The sequence below is a fragment of the Bubalus bubalis genome, chromosome 20 (genome assembly GCF_019923935.1).
Source record: "Bubalus bubalis isolate 160015118507 breed Murrah chromosome 20, NDDB_SH_1, whole genome shotgun sequence".
Lineage (NCBI taxonomy): Eukaryota > Metazoa > Chordata > Mammalia > Artiodactyla > Bovidae > Bubalus > Bubalus bubalis.
The window spans coordinates 37,786,075-37,806,112 of record NC_059176.1 but is presented as its reverse complement, the minus strand read 5'-3'; the positions used below and the strand labels follow the sequence as shown (position 1 = coordinate 37,806,112).

At 37.0% G+C, this 20,038-nt stretch overlaps 1 protein-coding gene across 6 annotated transcripts in view; it reads right to left on the bottom strand.

Moving 5' to 3' along the window:
• Nucleotides 1-20,038, bottom strand: part of PEAK1 (pseudopodium enriched atypical kinase 1) — a 309,648-nt gene that overhangs the window by 230,025 nt on the left and 59,585 nt on the right. For 5 of the 6 annotated variants that reach the window (XM_025271482.3, XM_025271476.3, XM_006080702.4 and 2 more), the window contains exon 2: nt 16,939-17,002. The exons of the other annotated variant lie outside the window; for it this stretch is intronic. The gene's annotated coding sequence lies outside the window, so the exon portion shown is untranslated. The remainder of the gene's footprint in view (nt 1-16,938; nt 17,003-20,038) is intronic. 6 annotated transcript variants of the gene reach the window in all.

Genomic DNA, 20,038 nt, shown 5'->3' with positions numbered 1-20,038 from the left:
GGCAATCAAGTCTAGTAGATTTATTAAAAGATCATTAAATTCACTACTGCCTTTAGGACAAGGCAATAGGATTTGGCCCTTGTGTTGCCACACACATCTCTCTCCATGTAATGAGCAGAGAAAAGGGCCAAAAGGAAGTGTCACCTTACTGGGTCTCACCCTAACAGACTACTTTCAACTGACCTGGAATCCCAGAACTCCTAGCCCAAATGGCAGAGTCCATTTCCAGGACAGGTCCTCATGTAGGTATGTGCAACCCTAAACTAAGCGCTAAGTTGCTCCAGTCGTGTCTGATTCTTTGTGACCCTATGGACTGCAGCCCGCCAGGCTCCTCTGTCCATGGGAATCTCCAGGTAAGAATACTGGAGAGGGTTGCTGTGCCCTCCTCCAGGGGATCTTCCCAAACCAGGGATCGAACCAGTGTTTCTTATGTCTCTTACACTGGGTTCTTCATCACTAGAGCCACCTGGGAAGCCCACCCTAAGTCTGAAAGGTAGCCAAAGGGCAATTGCTATGGGAAGATGGGGGCTATAGAGAAAGCTTAGACTTTATCACAATTTTGGTAAATACATACATATGTATATTGATATATATTTATGTATATATATCATATTTATAATAGTAAATGGAAATAAACATTTAAGAAATATATGGTAAAGTATATATATAATGTATACAATATTTAACAATATTGTATATATTATATGTAATATGGCAAATTTGCAATTTCATACCATACTTGTGTATCAATGGATATTTGTGCCTAGAAACCTAAGTGTTTTTATGATATATACTCCTGACCAGAAATTTTAATTTTTTTTAATGTTTTAGAGAAGATCTGAAGTAATTCTTTGACACAAAAAAAAAAATGTCCCCCTTAAGATAGACATACTAAATTCAGGATCAACTTACTAGAAAAATCAAAGCAATGAGAAGATAGATAAGTCAACCACATATTGGATAAGAAGGATCAATGTATGGCTAAAGGCAGATATTTTTTATCCACAAATGAGCTACTGTGTTGCACAGCTTTTCTTATTGAACAGAGATGCATTGCCCTCACATTAAATAAAGAACTCGGAGCACTACACTGTAGCAAGCATCTGTTGGCTAATGACAAAGAAAACCATAGACCTTTTGAGGCCAATTTCCATCCAGCTGTAAGCATGGAAGCAGCAAACACACATACTTCTTTTCAATACCAACCCCACTGGAGAGCTACATGTAAAAGAATGAAATCAGAACATTTCCTAACACCATACACAAAAATAAATTCAAAATGGATTAAAGACCTAAATATAAGGTCAGGAACTATAAAGCTCTTAGAGAGGAAAACATAGGCAGAACACTGACATAAATTGCAGCAAGATCCTCTTTGACCCACCTCCTAGAGTAATGGAAATCAAAACAAAAACAAACAAATGGGACCTAATTAAACTTAAAAGCTTTTCCACAGCAAAGGAAACTATAAACAAGATGAAAAGACAACCCTTAGAATGGGAGAAAATAACTGCAAATGAAGCAACTGACAAAGGATTAATCTCTAAAATATACAAGGAGCTCATGCAGCTCAATATCAGAAAAACAAATGACCCAATCAAAAAGTGAGCAGAAGACCTAAACAGACATTTCTCCAAAGACATACAGATGCCCAATAGACACATGAAAAGATGCTTAACATCACTCATTATTAGAGAAATGCAAATCAAAACTCACACTGGTCAGAATGGTCATCAAAAAATCTACAAACAATACATGCTGAAAAGGATGTGGAGAAAAGGGAACCCTCTTGTACTGCTGGCGGGAATGTAAATTGATAGAGCCACTGTAGAGAACAGTATGGAAATTCCTTAAAATAAATAGGACTAAAACTATCACATGACCCAGCAATTCAAGAGTATACTGGGCATATACCCTAAGAAAACCAGAATTGAAAAAGACACAGGTACCCAAGTGTTCATTGCAGCACTATTTACAATAGCTAGGACACAGAAGCAACCTAGATGTCCACTGACAGATGAACAGATTAAATGGAATATTACGTGGCCATTAAATGGAATTAATTTGAGTCAGTTCTAATGAGGTGGATGAACTTAAAACCTGTTGCACAGAGTGAAATAAATCAGAAAGAGATAAACCAAATTTCATATATTAACACATATATATGGAATGTAGAAAAATGGTACTGATGAACCATTTTCAGGGCAGGAATAGAGATGCAGACATAGAAAATAGACTTGTGGACACAGCAGCGGAAGGAGAGGGTGGGATGAATTGAGAGTAGCACTGAAACATATATTACCATATATAAAATAGAAAGCTAGCAGGAAGTTGCTACATAACACAGGGAGCTCAACCTGGTGCTCTGTGACAACCTAAGGGGTAGGATAGGGGTGAGAGGGAAGTTCAAGAGAGAGGGGATACATGTATACTTATAGCTGATTCATGCTGACGTTTGGCAGAAGGCAACACAACACTGCAAAGCAATTATCCTTCAATTAAAAATAAAAGCGCATAATTGAAAAATAAACAAAATTTTAAAAATCAGCCCCAAAAAACTATGAAAAAGAAGCTTCTCAGCTTTCATGTCATTTTGTGTCAAAGGCATTCCAAATATTAATTATATATACTAAACAAGACACTTAAAGTTAACCCTAAACAAGCAGATATCAAAATATAAAACTGCATTTTATTCTCATTCTACCTTTCTCTGTATCCATATCCATATCCATGGTAAAGAGAATTGGCCTATGGAAAACACTAAAGAAGACTGTAAACTAGGCAAAGTTTGTCTTCTGAAGCCATCAATTGCATTATAAGTTACTTTTTTTCTGTCTCTATTTCACTTTTTCTATTTTACTTTTTCTTCCTCGCCAACATTTTTCATATTTTCCAGGATCTCTGCTGTAACTGTCTTTCTGAGGTGTGCTTTGGCCTCCCTTGCTCTGGTGTTGAATTTATTTTACCCATATTTTTCTCAGTGTCAGATGACCTGATAAAGAACACCACCTACAAACATCCATAGCTCCTTTCCTTTTGCCTCTCCTTCTGTCCAAGACTAATGCTTTCATGTAACCCCTAGACCACACCCTTTCTTGCCTTCTCAGAAATCTTTTAAATTTTATAATATTCAATTTTCTCTCTTCACTTTCTTAGTGTCTTTCCCTCATTACAAAAACACATTTTTTGTATTCCTAAAAAACAATAAAACCTTTAGCTTAAAAGGTAAATACAGCTACTATATGGAACTCACCCTATCGTGTCCTCCCTTTAGCCCTTGCCCTCAAGCAAATTCACCCCCTGGTCCACAGCAACATGTCTTCTGCTGACACCATTATATTAATCGCAGGGTTCTTAACCTGGGGCTGTAGGGTCTGTGGATAGAATTCAGAAGACTCAAGAACTTGGGGGGCAAAATAAATCACTTCTTTATTTTCTACAACCTCTAAAATTACTAATATATACTGTATTTACAAATTTACTAAATTACTATGAGCCTTCCACTATAAAATCCCATGGACGGAGAAGCTGTCCACACTGTAGGCTACAGTCTACAGGGTCGCAAAGTTGGACACGACTGAGCGACTTCACTTCACTTCACTTCCACTGTATCTTATGTAGTATGTTAAACAAGCACATATTACTCTACACAATTCATTTGGTAATGGTTGCTATTGTTCTTTAGTTGCTAAGCTGTGTCTGACTCTTTTGTGACCCTGTGGCCTGTAGCCCGCCAGGTCGTCTGTCCATGGGATTTCCCAGGCCAAGAATACTGGAGTGATTAGCCATCTGCTTCTCCAAGGATCTTCCCAATCCAGAGGTCAAACCCACATCTCCTGCGTTGGCAGACAGGTTCATTACCATTAAGCCACCAGGGAAGCTCTTGGTAATAATATGTTCATATAATTGCTTTCCTTTGTAATCCTACATATTTTATCCATCTGTGGCAAACTGTATTTCCCGAATATTCTACAAAAATATCTCCCATTTCACATGCTTTTCTATGATGTAAACATGCCACTTCCCTATAAAGAAGTAGAGCCTGGGACTTCCCTGGCTGCGCAGTGATTAAGACTCCTCGCTTCTACGGCACAGGGCACAGATTAAATCCCTGGCTGGGGAACTAAGATTCCTCATGCTATGCGGTGCAGCCAAAAAAAAATTTATTTTTTTTTTTTTCAATAAAATGAAGATGTAGAGCCTAATTCCCTTCTCTTTAAATCCAAGGTGGCACTTAACTTTTTTGCAACCAACAGAGTGTGGTGGATATGACATTGAGAGGCTTCTAAGGCTAGGGAAGGAAAAGTAATGCAGGTTTTGGGTTACATTTCGGGTGGTTGGTTAAACAGTGATAGTTACCAGAACAGAATTCGGTACCTGAAACTAGACTGTTGACATATAAAAACATAAAGCATGTGACACTGGCTTTGAGATTTGGTGGTAGACACAACCTAAAGGGCCCTAAGAATCTCCTTGAGGAGGCTGTTGGAGAAGCCTTAAAGGAGAGTGAATAAAGTGCTCTCAGAAGCCAGAGGAAAGAAGAGAGATCCTTGTTACAAAGCAGCAGAAAATTTAGCAAAACTGTTGCCTATGCTAAAAAGCAGAAAATGATGGTAAGGAACTGTTCTTCTAGCTAAGGTAATTTCCAAGCAGAAAGTTCAAAGTGTCAACTGGTTTCTTTTGTATGTACACACAGTAAAAGGTACAGTTAGAAAGATGAGCTAAAGAAAAATTCTGTTTTCAGGCAGAATTTAAGGAAATATAAAGGCCCCAGCAAATTGCTGGATTCAAAAGTAAAATTATTTTCATCTACAATCTCGGCCAGCAGAGAATGTTCAAAGTAAGAAAAGGTCTGAAGACAAAGATCAAACGGAGGTTACTGGGAGGAAAATCTGGTCTCCAGGAAGAAAGGAAGCCAAGGATGTTACTGAAAAATCCTTTGTTAACACCTGGTTTCTCCTTGATCTCCTTCCCAGTGCCTTTTTCTGTACTTGTCCACTAAAACTAGATAGGCCCAAGGGTTCTGTCCTCAATGTCTTCAACTGAGAATTTATTAACCCCCAAACCTCTCTTTTTCTCAAGCCCCCACCTCTCTCCAAGAACTAGACAGATCTGTACATCTCTACCTGAATATCACAGAGAAACCTCAAACTAAACTATTTCAACATCTTATCCATCCCTACCCAAGTTCTTCCTATACCTGGACATGCACTGGGAATAAAGAGTACTACTACCTAGTAAACTGCCCAACACAGGAGTCATCCCTGATCTCTTCCTCTCCTTCACCCTGCCTCCTTCCTCCCTCAAGCAACAGCTGATAATATCGGTTTTCAAGTTCTACAGATTCTACCTGCTAAACTTCCCTCAAGTCCACCCCTCTTCAGTTACATCCTGCCTGGACTACCTTTCAAACAGTATCTCCATATCAATATATCTTCCATACTATGCTCAAAATCATCTCTTTAAAATAAAATATTAGTCAGGTTAATCTCCTGCCTAAGATTCTTCAAAGACCCCTATCAAAACCTTTGGACATAGCTTACAAGTAAGTATCTTTTGGTCCTGTTCTCTCCTACAAAATGCCTCACATACCATTTATTTCAATGCTGCAAAATAAGGACCCACCAGGATTATGAGTACATACTTCTCCCCATACAATGCAACTCCGGTTATGAATTCTAAGTACTTCAATAATTGTAGAGCACCTACTTCATGGCAAATCTGGCAGGACGTATGCCAGGGCTAAGCACACAAAAACAAATAAGAAATAGGTCCTGCCTCTCCCCTGCAAGCACAAGAGAAAGAAGGAAAATAAGTACAACACAGGAATTTGTAATGGAAGATAGCATGATATAGTAGACTAATCATTTGGAGTGGGCAGAGAGGTAGAGCAGGCCATAAGAAAAACAACAGGATAAATATAGCATATTGTCCTGGAGCAACAAATCCCTTTGATGTAAGTAACTTAAAATATTTTAATATTAATATACTCATTATAAGCAGAATACAAATTACATGAGAGATACAATTAAATACTTTAAAATTCATGGGCCATTTTGGATAAGAATGACTATCCAGAGTTAGAATTTAAAGCAATATTACTCAGCAGAAGGATAGCCATGTTAAGTAAGAGACCTTCTTAGAACTGAGCAACTCACACCACCTAAAGGACATTTTGGCTCTGCTGATCCAAAAAGCCAACTCTGGCTGGGCAAAAATTCAGTGAAACACAACTGGATGGTCAAAAAGATTCTGTTACAATCAGCCTATACCTCTATACAGCCTCTTTAGAGGGCTTCAGATATGGCAAGAAGGTTTGCAGACAACTGAGGAATCCTGATTGAAGGCAGGAGGAGAAGGGACAACAGAAGATGAGATGGTTGGATGGCAACACCGACTCGATGGACGAGTTTGAACAAGCTCCGGGAGTTGGTGATTGACAGGGAGGCCTGGTGTGCTGCAGTCCATGGGGTCACGAAGAGTCAGACATGACTGGGCGACTGAATTGAACTGAGGAATCCTGAACTTACTAACCTACTTGGTCAGATTAAACTTACCTGTAATTATGCAAAGGAAGCCTAAGAAGAGCAAGAAAAGTTTATACTGGCTCCAATTCCTGCTGAGATGCTGAGTCAGCAAAATCGCTGACTCAAAATCTCTTTCAGGAGATCAGGCCTTAGGGAAGTTACACAGGAAAAAATGGAGAAACCTATGAAAAACACCTGGGATGACGAGGACCCATTTTGAATTGTTATGTGTGGAATGATGGTTTTGGCCTGAGGCAAGAGGCAGCCCACCAAAACCATGGGATAACAAAACAGAAGAACTACTGAAGTTCAATTTTTGCTTTTCTTGGGTCCCAACACCTATGTGCACACAACCTGGTCCCATTTGTGGGACAACCTCTGGTCTCCAGTCCTCAGAAAAATAGAAGCTGAGAAAAGTAGCTGGATACACACTAATCTGCCCTGGATGTTTCTTCACATCACCCTCTCCTCCTACACAAATCTCTTCCTCAAGAGAAAAATGTAAAGAAGTGACCCAAAGTTATACTATATGGTGTTAGGAGTGACTGACTCCAACCCCAGAGTGCCTGGAGCTCTCTAACTCCTGCCCTGATATCATCAGGATGTAAACCCGAAGCTCTCCTACATAAGTATTGTCTGACAGTGTAAAATATCAAGTACCAAAGAGTAAATGTAAAACAAGATATTTTGGTCTGTTCGAGGTACCATTACAAAATAACGTAGACATGATGACTTCAACAGAAATACTTTCTTACAGTTCTGAAAGCTGGAGGTTTGTAACTAGGGTGCCAGCAGGGTCAGGCTCTGGTGAGATCTCTCTTTATGGCTTGCAGATAGCAGTAAGTCTTATAAAAGCACTAACCTCGCTGGAGCAAGGCCCCACCTACATGACATCATCTAACTTTACTATCTTCCAAAGGTCCCATCTCCTCATACCACACATTGGGGGTCAGGGCTTCAGCATACAGATTTGGAGCAGGGGGAATGATATATTCAGTATATAACATCCGTTTTTTTTTAAAGGGGGATATTTGATCCTAACATCATACCATATGAAAAATCAATGGCAAGAATGTAAACATCAAAAGCAACTTTACAAAACTCGGTGGAAAAGATGACTATCGTTTGACATCGGTAAGGAAAGATTTCACTATATTAAGAACTGCTGTTCATCAAAAAATACCTTCAAGAAAGTAAAAATACAACTTATAAACTAGCATAAAGTATTCACAATACACACAACTTATAATGCACTATTATCAACAACACATAAAGCAGTAGCATACACATACAAACACATTTGGAACATCGCCAAAAAAATGAGCAAGAGACAATAAAGAGGCATTTCATGGCAGAACACAAACATATAACCAAGACATGTACAAAAAACTGTTCATCACAAAGGATTATAGATTTTCAAAGCAAGGCCCTGTGTTCATGAAAAACTGAAAAGCTTTGAAATGGACCCAAACCAAACAAATAATTAAAAAAAAAAAAAACCTAATGAGTGTTCTCTTGAACTCACACATTCATTACCTCCATCTTTCATTGCCTTTGAGAAAAAATTGATGATAATGTGAACTATTCTTGTGTACAACAGAGCAAATTAGTTATGGCCAGTGGATTACAATTGATAATTTCCCAGGAGATAGACCAATTTTTGCACCTATTTGAAAATTTTATTTCAGCATTCCTTTACTACACATAAATAAACAGTTCTTCAAATTTCCCTTTGAACTGATTCAAAGATCTTACCAGTTTCCTCATTAGTGAGTTAAATAAAATACTTGACAAGTGTTCATTTTATATCTGTATGAGAGTCACAATTATACCTTCTTTTAAAAATCCTTTGTGACCTCAATTAAAATTCAACATCAACCACTATGATTTAAAAAAAAGAAAAAACCTTTCAGCAAATGAGGAACAGAAAGGGCTATTCAATCCAAGGATAATGTCATTATGAATGACTGACAATTTTCTCCTTAAAGCCAAGGATGTCTACTCTCATCTCAAGTGATGAGAGTATTAACTTTTTTTTTCTTTTTTTTTTAAATTTTATTTTATTTTTAAACTTTACATAATTGTATTAGTTTTAATTCAAGTATTAAAAGTTGTACGAGAGGTTCCAGTGTGTAAAATAAGGCAAGGGAAAACTGACAGAATGAGGGGAAGAAGTAAAACTGTCTTTGATTATATACCTATCACAATTACATCCTAAAGCCTGGAAAATCTTAAGAATAAAAGCTACTTAACAAAGGCCAATATGCAAAATTAAATACTATTTTTATATGCTAGTGATGAATAACTCAAAACGAAACATTTAAAATGTCACTACAATAACAAAAAATCAAAATAAAAGACTTATACACTGAAAACTAAAAAAAAAATCATAGCTCTTGAGAAATTAAAGATTTAATTTTAAAGTGTTAAGATGTCTACTCACTTCAATTTGATCTGTGGAATAAATAGTGTGAAGTAAAATCTATAAATTTTTTTTTTCAGAAAATGAAAAGCTGATCTTAAAACCTAAATTTCATATTTAGTATTTAAAGGAAAAATAAAGAGCCTAGAAGAGCCAAAACAAATTTTTAAGAAAAAGAAAATTAGAGAACTTACTCTACTTGACTTCAAAACTTAAAAATCTACTCTAATCAAAATAGCGTGTTATCAACAAAAAGAAAAAAAATGTATCAATGGAACAGACATATACATGTATAGTCAACCAATTTTTGATGACAACAAAGTCATCAAAGCAATTCAATGAGGAAAAAGTCTCTTTAACAAGTGGTACTGGGAAAACTGGTAATTCACATGCAAAAGAATGAAGGTAAACCCTAAAGTAATACTAAATACAAAAGTTAACCTAAAATGGATCAAACATCAAATTGTAAGACCTGAAAAATATGCCTAAAAGTAAGACGTTTCTCTTAGGCAAAAACATAGAGCAAAAGCTTCACAACACTGGATTTGGCAATGATCTCTTGAATATGACACCAAAGGCACAAGTTTTAATAAAAGATGAAACAGACAAACTGGATTCATGAAAAGTTTTAAACTTTGTACATACAAAGACACTATTTGTGGAAAAAAAAGATAAGCCACAGAATGGAAGAAAATATTTGCAAATCACATATATGATGAGAGAATAATATTCAAAATATATAGAGAACTCCTAAAATCCAATAACAAAAAAACAAATAACCCTACTCAAAAATGGGCTAAGGACTTAAATCGACATTTCCCCAAGAAGCTTTATGAATAGTCAATAAGCACAGGAAAAGATGCTCAGTATCACTAATCATTCAGTTCAGTTCAGTCGCTCAGTGGTGTCCAACTCTTTGCGACCCCATGAACTGCAGCATGCCAGGCCTTCCTGTCCATCACCAACTGCCGGAGCCTACCCAAACCCATGTCCATTGAGTCGGTGATGCCATCCAACCATCTCATCCTCTGTCGTCCCCTTCTCCTCCTGCCCTCAATCTTTCCCAGCATCAGGGTCTTTTCAAATGAGTCAGCTCTTCATATCAGGTGACCAAAGTATTGGAGTTTCAGCTTCAACATTAGTCCTTCGAATGAACACCCAGGACTAATCTCCTTTAGGACGGACTGGTTGGATCTCCTTGCAGTCCAAGGGACTCTCAAGAGTCTTCTCCAACACTACAGCTCAAAAGCATCAATTCTTTAGCACTCAGCTTTCTTTATAGTCACACATCCATACATGACTACTGGAAAAACCATAGCCTTGTCTAGACAGACCTTTGTTGGCAAAGTAATGTCTCTGCTTTTGAATATGCTATCTAGGTTGGTCATAACTTTCCTTCCAAGGAGTAAGCGTCTTTTAATTTCATGGCTGCAGTCACTATCTTCAGTGATTTTGGAGCCCCAAAAAATAAAGTCTGACACTGTTTCCACTGTTTCCCCATCTATTTCCCATGACATGATGGGACCAGATGCCATGATCTTCGTTTTCTGAATGTTGAGCTTTAAGCCAACTTTTTCACTCTCCTCTTTCACTTTCATTGAGAGGCTCTTTAGTTCTTCTTCACTTTCTGCCATAAGGGTGGTGTCATCTGCATATCTGAGGTTATTGATATTTCTCCCGGCAATCTTGATTCCAGCTTGTGCTTCCTCCAGCCCAGCGTTTCTCATGATGTACTCTGCATATAAGTTAAATAAGCAGGGTGACAATATACAGCCTTGACATACTCCTTTTCCTATTTGGAACCAGTCTGTTGTTCCACGTCCAGTTCTAACTGTTGCTTCCTGATCTGCATACAGGTTTCTCAAGAGGCAAGTCAGGTGGTCTGGTATTCCCATCTCTTTCAGAATTTCCCACAGTTTATTGTGATCCACACAGTCAAAGGCTTTGGCATAGTCAATAATGCAGAAATAGATGTTTTTCTGGAACTCTCTTGCTTTTTCGATGATCCAGTCATTAGAGAAATGCAAATCCAAACCACAAGATACCATCTCACACCCAACAGAATAGCTACTATGAAAAAAAACAGCAAACAATTTTAGGCAAAATGTGGAGAAATTGGAACCTTTGTGCATTGTTCAGGGGAATCTCAAATGGTATTTCTGCTATGGAAAACAATACGGTGATTCCTCAAAAATGAAAAAAATATAGAATTACCATATGATCCAGCAATTCCACTTCTGAATATAAACCCAAAAGAACTGAAAGCAGGATCACAAAGAGATATTGGTACACCAAAGTTCACAGGAGCATTTTTCATAATAGCAAAAACATGGAAGCAACCCAAGTATTTATTAACAGATGAATGGGTAAGCAAAATATGATATATACATATAACAGAGTATTATTCAGCTTTATAAAGGAAGCAAAAATATACTGCAATATGGATAAACCTTGAGGACATTATGCTAAGTGAAATAAGCCAGTCACAAAAAGACAAATTACTGTATGATTCCATTTACATGAAGTACTTTGAGTAGTCAGAGTCATAAAGACAGAAAGCATTATTGAAGTCCCATTTTGGTCGAACCAAGAAGTCCCATCTTGGTTGCCTGGGACTGGAGGGAAAGGAAAAAGGGGATTTGTTGTTTATTGTCTACAGAGTTTGCTCCACAAGATGAAAAGAGTTATAGGGGGGACTCCCCCAGTGGTCCAGTAGTTGGGAATTCGCCTGGCAATGCAGGGGACATAGGTTCGATCCCTGGTCGGGGAACCAGGATCCCACATTCCACGGAACAACTAAGCCCAAGGGCACTGCAACTACTAAGCCTGTGAACTATGACTAGAGAGTCCACAACTAAGACCTGAGGTAGCCAAATAAAGTAATTAATTTTTAAAAATTAGAAAGAAAAGAGTTATGGGGATAGATGGTGGTGATTGCTGCACAACATGAAAGCATTTAAAACCATTGAACTGTATACTTAAAAATGGTTAAGATGATAAATTTTATGTTATGTATATTGAGCCACAAATTTTTTAAAAGACACTAAAAAGAGAGAATGGGAGGAAAGAACTTTGTGATGGTGAAAACAGATGATTCTTTTTAAAAAAAAAGTGACAGAAATCAGAATAGTGGTTCACTGTGGTAAGGGAAAAGAATATCAAGGAAGGAGCCTGAGGAAACTGAAGCAGTAAGAAAAAATATTCTAAATTTTCATAGGGGTATGGATTATACAGGTATATGCATTTGTCAAAACTCACTGAACTATATATTTTAGATCTATATGTTTTACTGTAACACTGAAAATTATACCTAATTTTTAAAAGTTTTTTAAAAGATCACAATAAATTTTATTTTAGATCATTCAGCTAGCAAAATTTTAAAGTCTAAAAACACCAAGTATTGTAGAGACTGTAAAACAACAGGATCTGTTACACACTAATGGTAGAAGGATAAAATGGGGCAATCACTTTGGAAATAAATTTTGGATTATCCCTTTAACATTTAGTACCATATAACCCAGCAACTCCATTCATAATTACATAGTGCAGGAGAATCTCTTGCACATGAACTATTATAAGAGTCATGTATAGGAATGTTTCTTGCATCAGTGTTCAAATTAGCAAACACCTGAAGACTGAATTTTTTATCACTCAATCCCAGAAATAAATAGTGTGATAACTAAGGTTATCAGGTTCAAACATTAAAGATGTCCTTATGTTTTAAAGACAACTCAGTTTAAGTATGTATATATTATCACTTTGTTCAATGTGTGTGTGTGTGCAGTATAAATCCAAAATTAAGGCACAGAATTAAGGTACTATAATGATTTTTTAGCATATTAAAAAGCAAGAGATATCACTCAGTCGATAAAGGTCCTTTGAGTCAAAGCTATGGTTTTTCCAATAGTCATGTACAGATGTGAGAGTTGGACTATAAAGAAGGCTGAGCTCTAAAGAACTGATGCTTTTCAACTGTGCTGTTGGAGAAGACTGTTGAGAGTCCCTTGGTTTGCAAGGAGATCAGACCAGTCAGTCCTAAAGGAAATCAACCCTGAATATTCACTGAAGGACTGATGCTGAAGATCCAACTCCAATACTTTGGCTACCTGATGCAAAGAGCTGACTCATTGGAAAAGACCCTGATGATGGGAAAGGTTGAAGGCAAAAGAAGAAGGGGGCAGCAGAGGATGAGATGGCTGGACAGCATCACGAACTCAATGGACATGAGTTTGAGCAAACTCCGGGAGATAGTGAAGAACAGGGAAGCCTGGCATACTGCAGTCCATGGGATTGCAACGGGTCAGACACAACTGACTGACTGAACAACAACACTGATTTTTTTTTTTAAAAGGTAGAATTTATTCTTTAAACATGGCTTTTAGGGAAGTAAAGATGGGAACTTATCTAAATGTTGGTTACATCACTGACACTATACTCATACACAAAATATCCTGCAGCTGTGAACACGAATGAAGTAGATCTAAGTATGCAGAAAGATTTCCAAGATATGGAAATAAGCTGAAAAATCAAGAAGTAGAACAGTACATTTTCAGATTAAAATGAATTCCATAAGATATTTTAAATTTTATATATATATTTGCAAAAACAATGTGAAAGCTAATAAACTACTAATGGTACTTTCTTCTGAAGAGAGGGACAGAGGATCTAAGGTGAAAGAAAGACTTATTTTTCACTGTAAATCCTTTGGTACTATCTGAATTTCTGACCATGTACCTGTTTTTCAATTTACTTGGAGGGAAGGGAAAAAGATGCTCTCAAAATACTTCATGTTCTGACAAGCAACCTCTTCATGCCTCACAGGAGGGGAAGAGCCAAAATAATCTTGAATAAGAACAAAATAGGAGAATTCAAAATAGGAGTATTGTGAATTCAATACTACAAAATCTATAGTAATCAGACAATGTGGTACTAGCACAAGAGAAGATGTATAAATCAATGGAATTTATTTGAAAGTCCAGAAATAGCTTCCCAGGTGATACTAGTGGTAAAGAATATGCTTGCTCATGAAGGAAACACAAGAGATGCAGGTTTGACTCCTGGGTCCAGAAGGATCCCCGGGGTCTGGAAGATCCCCTGGAGGAGGAAATGGCAACCTGCTCCCCTGTGCTTGCCTGGAAAAATTCCATGGACAGAGGAGGCAGGTGGCCTACAGTCCATGGGGTCTCAAAGAGTCAGACATGACTGAACATGAGCACGATATTCATTAAGGGCACCATGCTAATTCAATGGCCTAGGACAACTCGGTATCTGAATGCAAAAGAATGAAGTTGAGCCTCTACTTCACATGACATATAAAAATTAACTCAAAATAAAACACAGATCTAAATTTAAGATCTAAAACAGTAAAACTCATATTTGAAAGAAAATACAAATTAATCTCCATTACCATGGATTTCTTAGATAAAACACCAAAATCATAAGTGATAAAAGAAACAGATAAAAATAAAATCTTTGTGCATCAAAGAACAATACTGAGAAAGGGAAATGACAACTCACAGAAGGGGAGAAAATATTTGCAAATCATGTATTTCATAAGTGACTTTATCCAGGATATATAAAGAACCTTACAATCAAAGAATAACCTAATTTTTAAATGGGCAAAGGATTTGCATAGGCCTTTCTCAAAAAAATATATACAAATGGCCGTTAAGCACATGGAAAGATATTCAACATCACTGGCCATTAGGGAAGTACAAATCAAAACCACAATGAGTGGTTTACAACCATTAGAATAGCTGTAATTAAAAAAAAAAAAAAAAGAGGACAATAACAAATGTTGGTGATGATATGGCAAAACAAATTATGCACTGCTGGTGGGAATGTAAAGTGATATGGTCTCCTTGGAAAACTATTTGGCAGTTCCTCAAAATACTAGACATGGATTTACCAAATGACCCAACAATTCCACTCTTAGGTATATAACTGAGAGAAATGAAAACATGTACACACAAAAACTTATACACAACTGTTCATAGCAAAATATTCATAACCAAAATGTAGAAACAATCTAAATGTTCACCAGCTGATGAACAGATAAGCAAAATATGGTATATACATATTGCAGAGTACAGCTCCTGACCACGAAATCTACCTGTGACTTTTCCAACCCAGCCAAAAATTACTACAAAGGCCCCAGCAGACCTCACATAGGAAACCTGCCCTTCCCTCACCAGATTTGGTGCACAGCCAACACACTGCAGTCTCTGAAGAAAGTTGCAGTCAAGGATGCAGACCCCCAGGTTGACCATGCTCTTTAGCATAGCTGCATCCCTAACCCAGGTACATTCTTCCAGAAGTTTCTTTAATCTGTGGCCTGCAGCTGAGGTGCCTCTTCTGCGATCTTCACATTAGGAAGGAAACATTAGAGATACTTTTTCTCTACTCTGACTCAATACTCTTCCACTCCAGTCCTTCCATCTCAGCCTCCAAATAGCCCTGGGTCCATAAAACTGCAGGAACTTTTTGTTTAGTGCTCCCTCAGCTGTGAGAGGACTCCCCCCACCACTCCCCCACCCCCATACTGATTCTCCTCAGTGAGAGGACCTGTACTTTCTCAGGTGTAGCCTCTTGCTTATACTATCTCAGTAAGTGAATAAAGGCTAGACCATCACTTTCATTTTGGAGTGTTGTTTTTAACCAGCTACTCTTGACACTTGGAAGCTCAGTACTACCCCTACCCTCAACCCCACCACTCCTTCTGTCTCTCTATCTTAAGTCAGCTAAATCCCTGACACATATAATAGAATATTATTCAGCCATAAAAAGGAAAGAAGGACTGGCTCATGATGAATGAACCATGGATGAACCATGAAAACTTTATGCTAGATGAAAGAAGTAAGTCACAGAAGACTACACATTGTACGATTCCATTTATACGAAATGTCCAGAATAGGCAGCCCCACAAAGAGAAAGTAGATTAGTAGGGACTGAGTAGAGGGAGGAATGAGAAGTGACTGCTAATGAGTACTGATTTCTCTTTGGAGTAATTAACATATTCTAAAATTAGACTGAGATGATAGTTGCATAACTCTGTAAATTTAATTAAACACCAAATTTAAATAAACAAGTGAATTTTATGATATGTAAATTATTTCTCAGTAAAGCTGTTTTTTAAAAATGTTAGTTCCCAACATTCTCAGAGAACCAGTGAAATGAAAAATGGATAAAAGCAGAATATACTGATTTGTAAAGGAGTTTGTAAAATATCCTTTAAACAATGTAAAGGTACTGAAGGACTCTGAGTCATGGACTAACATGATGACATTTATCTTTTAGAAAAAGCACCCTTATAAGTGTGACAAGAATGGCTTAGGGCGGAGCTGGATTCAAGGTGGAAAGACCAGATGACGGGCTTATAATGGTATATTTTAAAAAATCAAAAGATGAAGAAGATTTGAGCCAAGACACATAAGAAAAGGAAAAGGGCTTTGATACTATCGTTGGAGTAGAACACCAGCCACAGAAATCAAACACTAACATACTAAAGGATATATCATTATTTTATAAGCCCCCCCAAACAGTGGGAACTAAAGAAAATAATCAGCTCCAAGAGAACAGAGTGGTAGAAAACTCTTAATAACAGAACTATTAAAATAGTTACCAGATATTATAATCTATGACTTAACTAATTAAAGGTTTGCCTTTAAGAATATCAGATTATAATGCCAATATCTTTCTCAAGTGTGTGTCAGAGAACAGCTGTGTGAACTCCATCTTTGAGTATGAAAAACAAAGTAAAAATTCACTCAAAACTATTTTAATCACTAGAACCAGCTCCTTTCATTTCAAATGTCCTACAAATTAAAAGTAAGCATGCTATATATATAGCTTTATAATAAATAGTATTTGCTTCCTATTAAAACTCAGAGGAAAAGACATTAAATTTATAAAGCCTTAAATTTTTCAGAAACAATTATTTCTCATTATAAATACATTTTAAAAGACAAGTATATTCATAAAATAACTCACCTTGGGTTTTCAAAAAAATCCACAGAAAAATATTTATAGCATAAGTTCCAGTTTAGGCAGACACCTGAATTGAAAAAAAAGGAAAATGATAAGGTCAATATGACTAAATCTGAGTAGGGAACTTAATTTTTTCAAGAGGAGAAACCTAACTTGACTGTTCAAATTTTATGTTCAAGTTGTTCTTTAGAAACCTGTGGACTGTCAAGGATATTAATTCTGCTAAACTTTCTATTATCTATAATTATTTAACATTTTGAAAACTTAAAATTAAAAAAAAAAAGAGTATCAAGACATATATTAACAAGGGGTGAGGGGAATCAATTCAAGAAGAATATTTTTCTTTTAACTGCTCAATTTTTCAAAAGAAAAGGCATTTTCTAAAAGTCTGCACTCCCTATAAAATCACCATTATGACCTCCTATCCTCACAAAAATGACAGTACTCAAAATATCTGAAAATGAAAAAGTAAACCAACAGCATGTGTTTATAAAACTTAAAAGGGAAGAGTATATGAAACAAATGGCTAATAAACAATGAAAACTCATCCATATTGGCCAAGGAAATCAAATTGAGATATCATCTTTCATCAATAAAATTAGGGTTGTTTGTAAAATAAGATGTTAGTTATTAGTGCTGTTCCAATTATCCTCCTTCTGAGACTCACAGTAGAATTGCACTTCACTGCTCTGTTTCATCTCTGTTTGGGCTATGTGACTTGCTTTAGCCACTAAAATGTATCAAGCATAAGTTTCAGGAAAGAAAGTGAAGTCGCTCAGTCGTGTGCGACTCTTTGCGACCCCATGGACACCAGGCTCTTCCGTCCATGGGATTTTCTAGGCAAGAGTACTGGAGTGGGTTGCCATTTCCTTCTCTAGGGAACTTCTCCACTCTGGGATCGAACCCAGGTCTCCCACATTGTAGACAGACGCTTTACTGTTTGAGCCACCAGGGAAGTCCACAAGTTTCAGGAACCAGTACACAATTGGAAGGCCTACCCAAGTAACAAGATGGAGCTCTGATTAGGATGGTTCACTAAATGACTCCAAAGAGAAAGAGAGAAGACACTGTTGATGTGTGTTAGACATGTAGCACGAGCAAAAAATAAACTTTGTTGTATTAAACCACTGAGATTTGGAGGACTGTTACTATAGCATCAGTTCAGTTCAGTTCAGTTCAGTCGCTCAGTTATATCCGAATCTTTGCAACCCCATGAATCGCAGCACGCCAGGCCTCCCTGTCCATCACCATCTCCTGGAGTTCACTAAGACTCATGTCCATCGAGTCGGTGATGCCATTCAGCCATCTCATCCTCTGTCGTCCCCTTCTCCTCCTGCCCCCAATCCCTCCCAGCATCAGAGTCTTTTCCAATGAGTCAACTCTTTGGATGAGGTGTCCAAAGTATTGGATTTTCAGCTTCAGCATCAGTCCTTCCAATGAACACCCAGGACTGATCTCCTTTAGGATGGACTGGTTGGATCTCCTTGCAGTCCAAGGGACTCTCAAGAGTCTTCTCCAACACCACAGGTCAAAAGCATCAATTCTTCAGCGCTCAGCTTTCTTCACAGTCCAGCTCTCACATCCATACATGACCACTGGAAAAACCATAGCCTTGACTAGACGGACCTTTGTTGGCAAAGTAATATCTCTGCTTTTCAATATACTATCTAGGTTGGTCAAACTTTCCTTCCAAGGAGTAAGCGTCTTTTAATTTCATGGCTGCATAATCTACCACTATACTGACAGCCACTAATGATAACGTAATACAATTACATAATTATAATAATACAATGATGCCATATAATGGGCATCTTTGCACATGGTTTGTGGCAGTGTAAATAGGTAAAATCTTCCCTGGAAAGCAATTTTGCAATGCACAAGAGCCTTAAAAAGTTAAAACCATTTTATCTAGTAACTTTTTCTTTTAGAACTCTGTCCTAAATAATAAAAAATCCAAACAAATATTTATATCATAGCACATTTATGACTGTAAAGAAGTGGAAACAAACTAAATGCTCAACTGATTGTTTAATAAGTTAGAATAAGCAATCATTAAAATTATGTATCATAAATGCTTAATGACTAGTAGAGGAAACTGTGTGAACTTTATTATCTGTTCAATTTTTCTGTATATGCAATTCTAGAACAGACACAACTAATCCATAGCGACAGAAAGCAGGCCAGTTGTTACAGTAGCAATGTTGTTGAAAGAACTAACTACAAAGGTGTTTAAGAGAAACATTGATGGCAATGTTCTATGTTTTGATTGTCATGGTGACCATAGAGATATATACATTAGTTAATACTCATCAAACTATACTGCACATTAATCATAGCTTACTAAAGTTGATTTTTAAAATAAAATTAGAAAATGCTTAATGACAGGAAAATGTTCATCTACTGAGTAATTTGAATTATGTATAATGCATACATGAGCACAGAAAAAGACTAGAACTACCCACTCCAGTGCTCTTGCCTAGAGAATCCCGGGGACGGGGGAGCCTGGTGGGCTGCCATCTATGGGGTCACACAGAGTTGGACATGACTGAAGCTACTTAGCAGCAGCAGCATGATGTCAGTAGTACTTTACATAAAGATTATAGGTAATTCAAGTTTTTCCATATGTTTTGTACTTTCAAAATGCTCCGAGTAACTATGTACTTTTATGTTTATGTTAATGGCATTTTATGGAGAACCAAAGTCTGAAACCTAGAATCAGTCTGAGGATTTATTGATTTATCCATTCAGTATTGATTGCATGCTTCCATGTACATACAGCAGTCTGTGTGGCTAGAGTTATGCTTCTGAACCTGGGTGCTGTTTTCCCAAGGTTCAGTTAGATGTGCTAATGAAAGTACAAGCATCAACAATCTGCAAGCCACATCTGTTTATCACCTTTACACCAGCAAATGACAGTTAGGTCATGACTATTTCTAAGAATCGTAGGCATTAATGATTATTTATTTACCTAGTCTTTCTGAAAATAAGCTTAAAACTTCCATAATATTTAATATTGACATGTATTGCTTTGAATTTATGTATTTTAAATTATGTTTATGAATATTATAATGATTATATGCATTGATAAATATTCATTACGTTT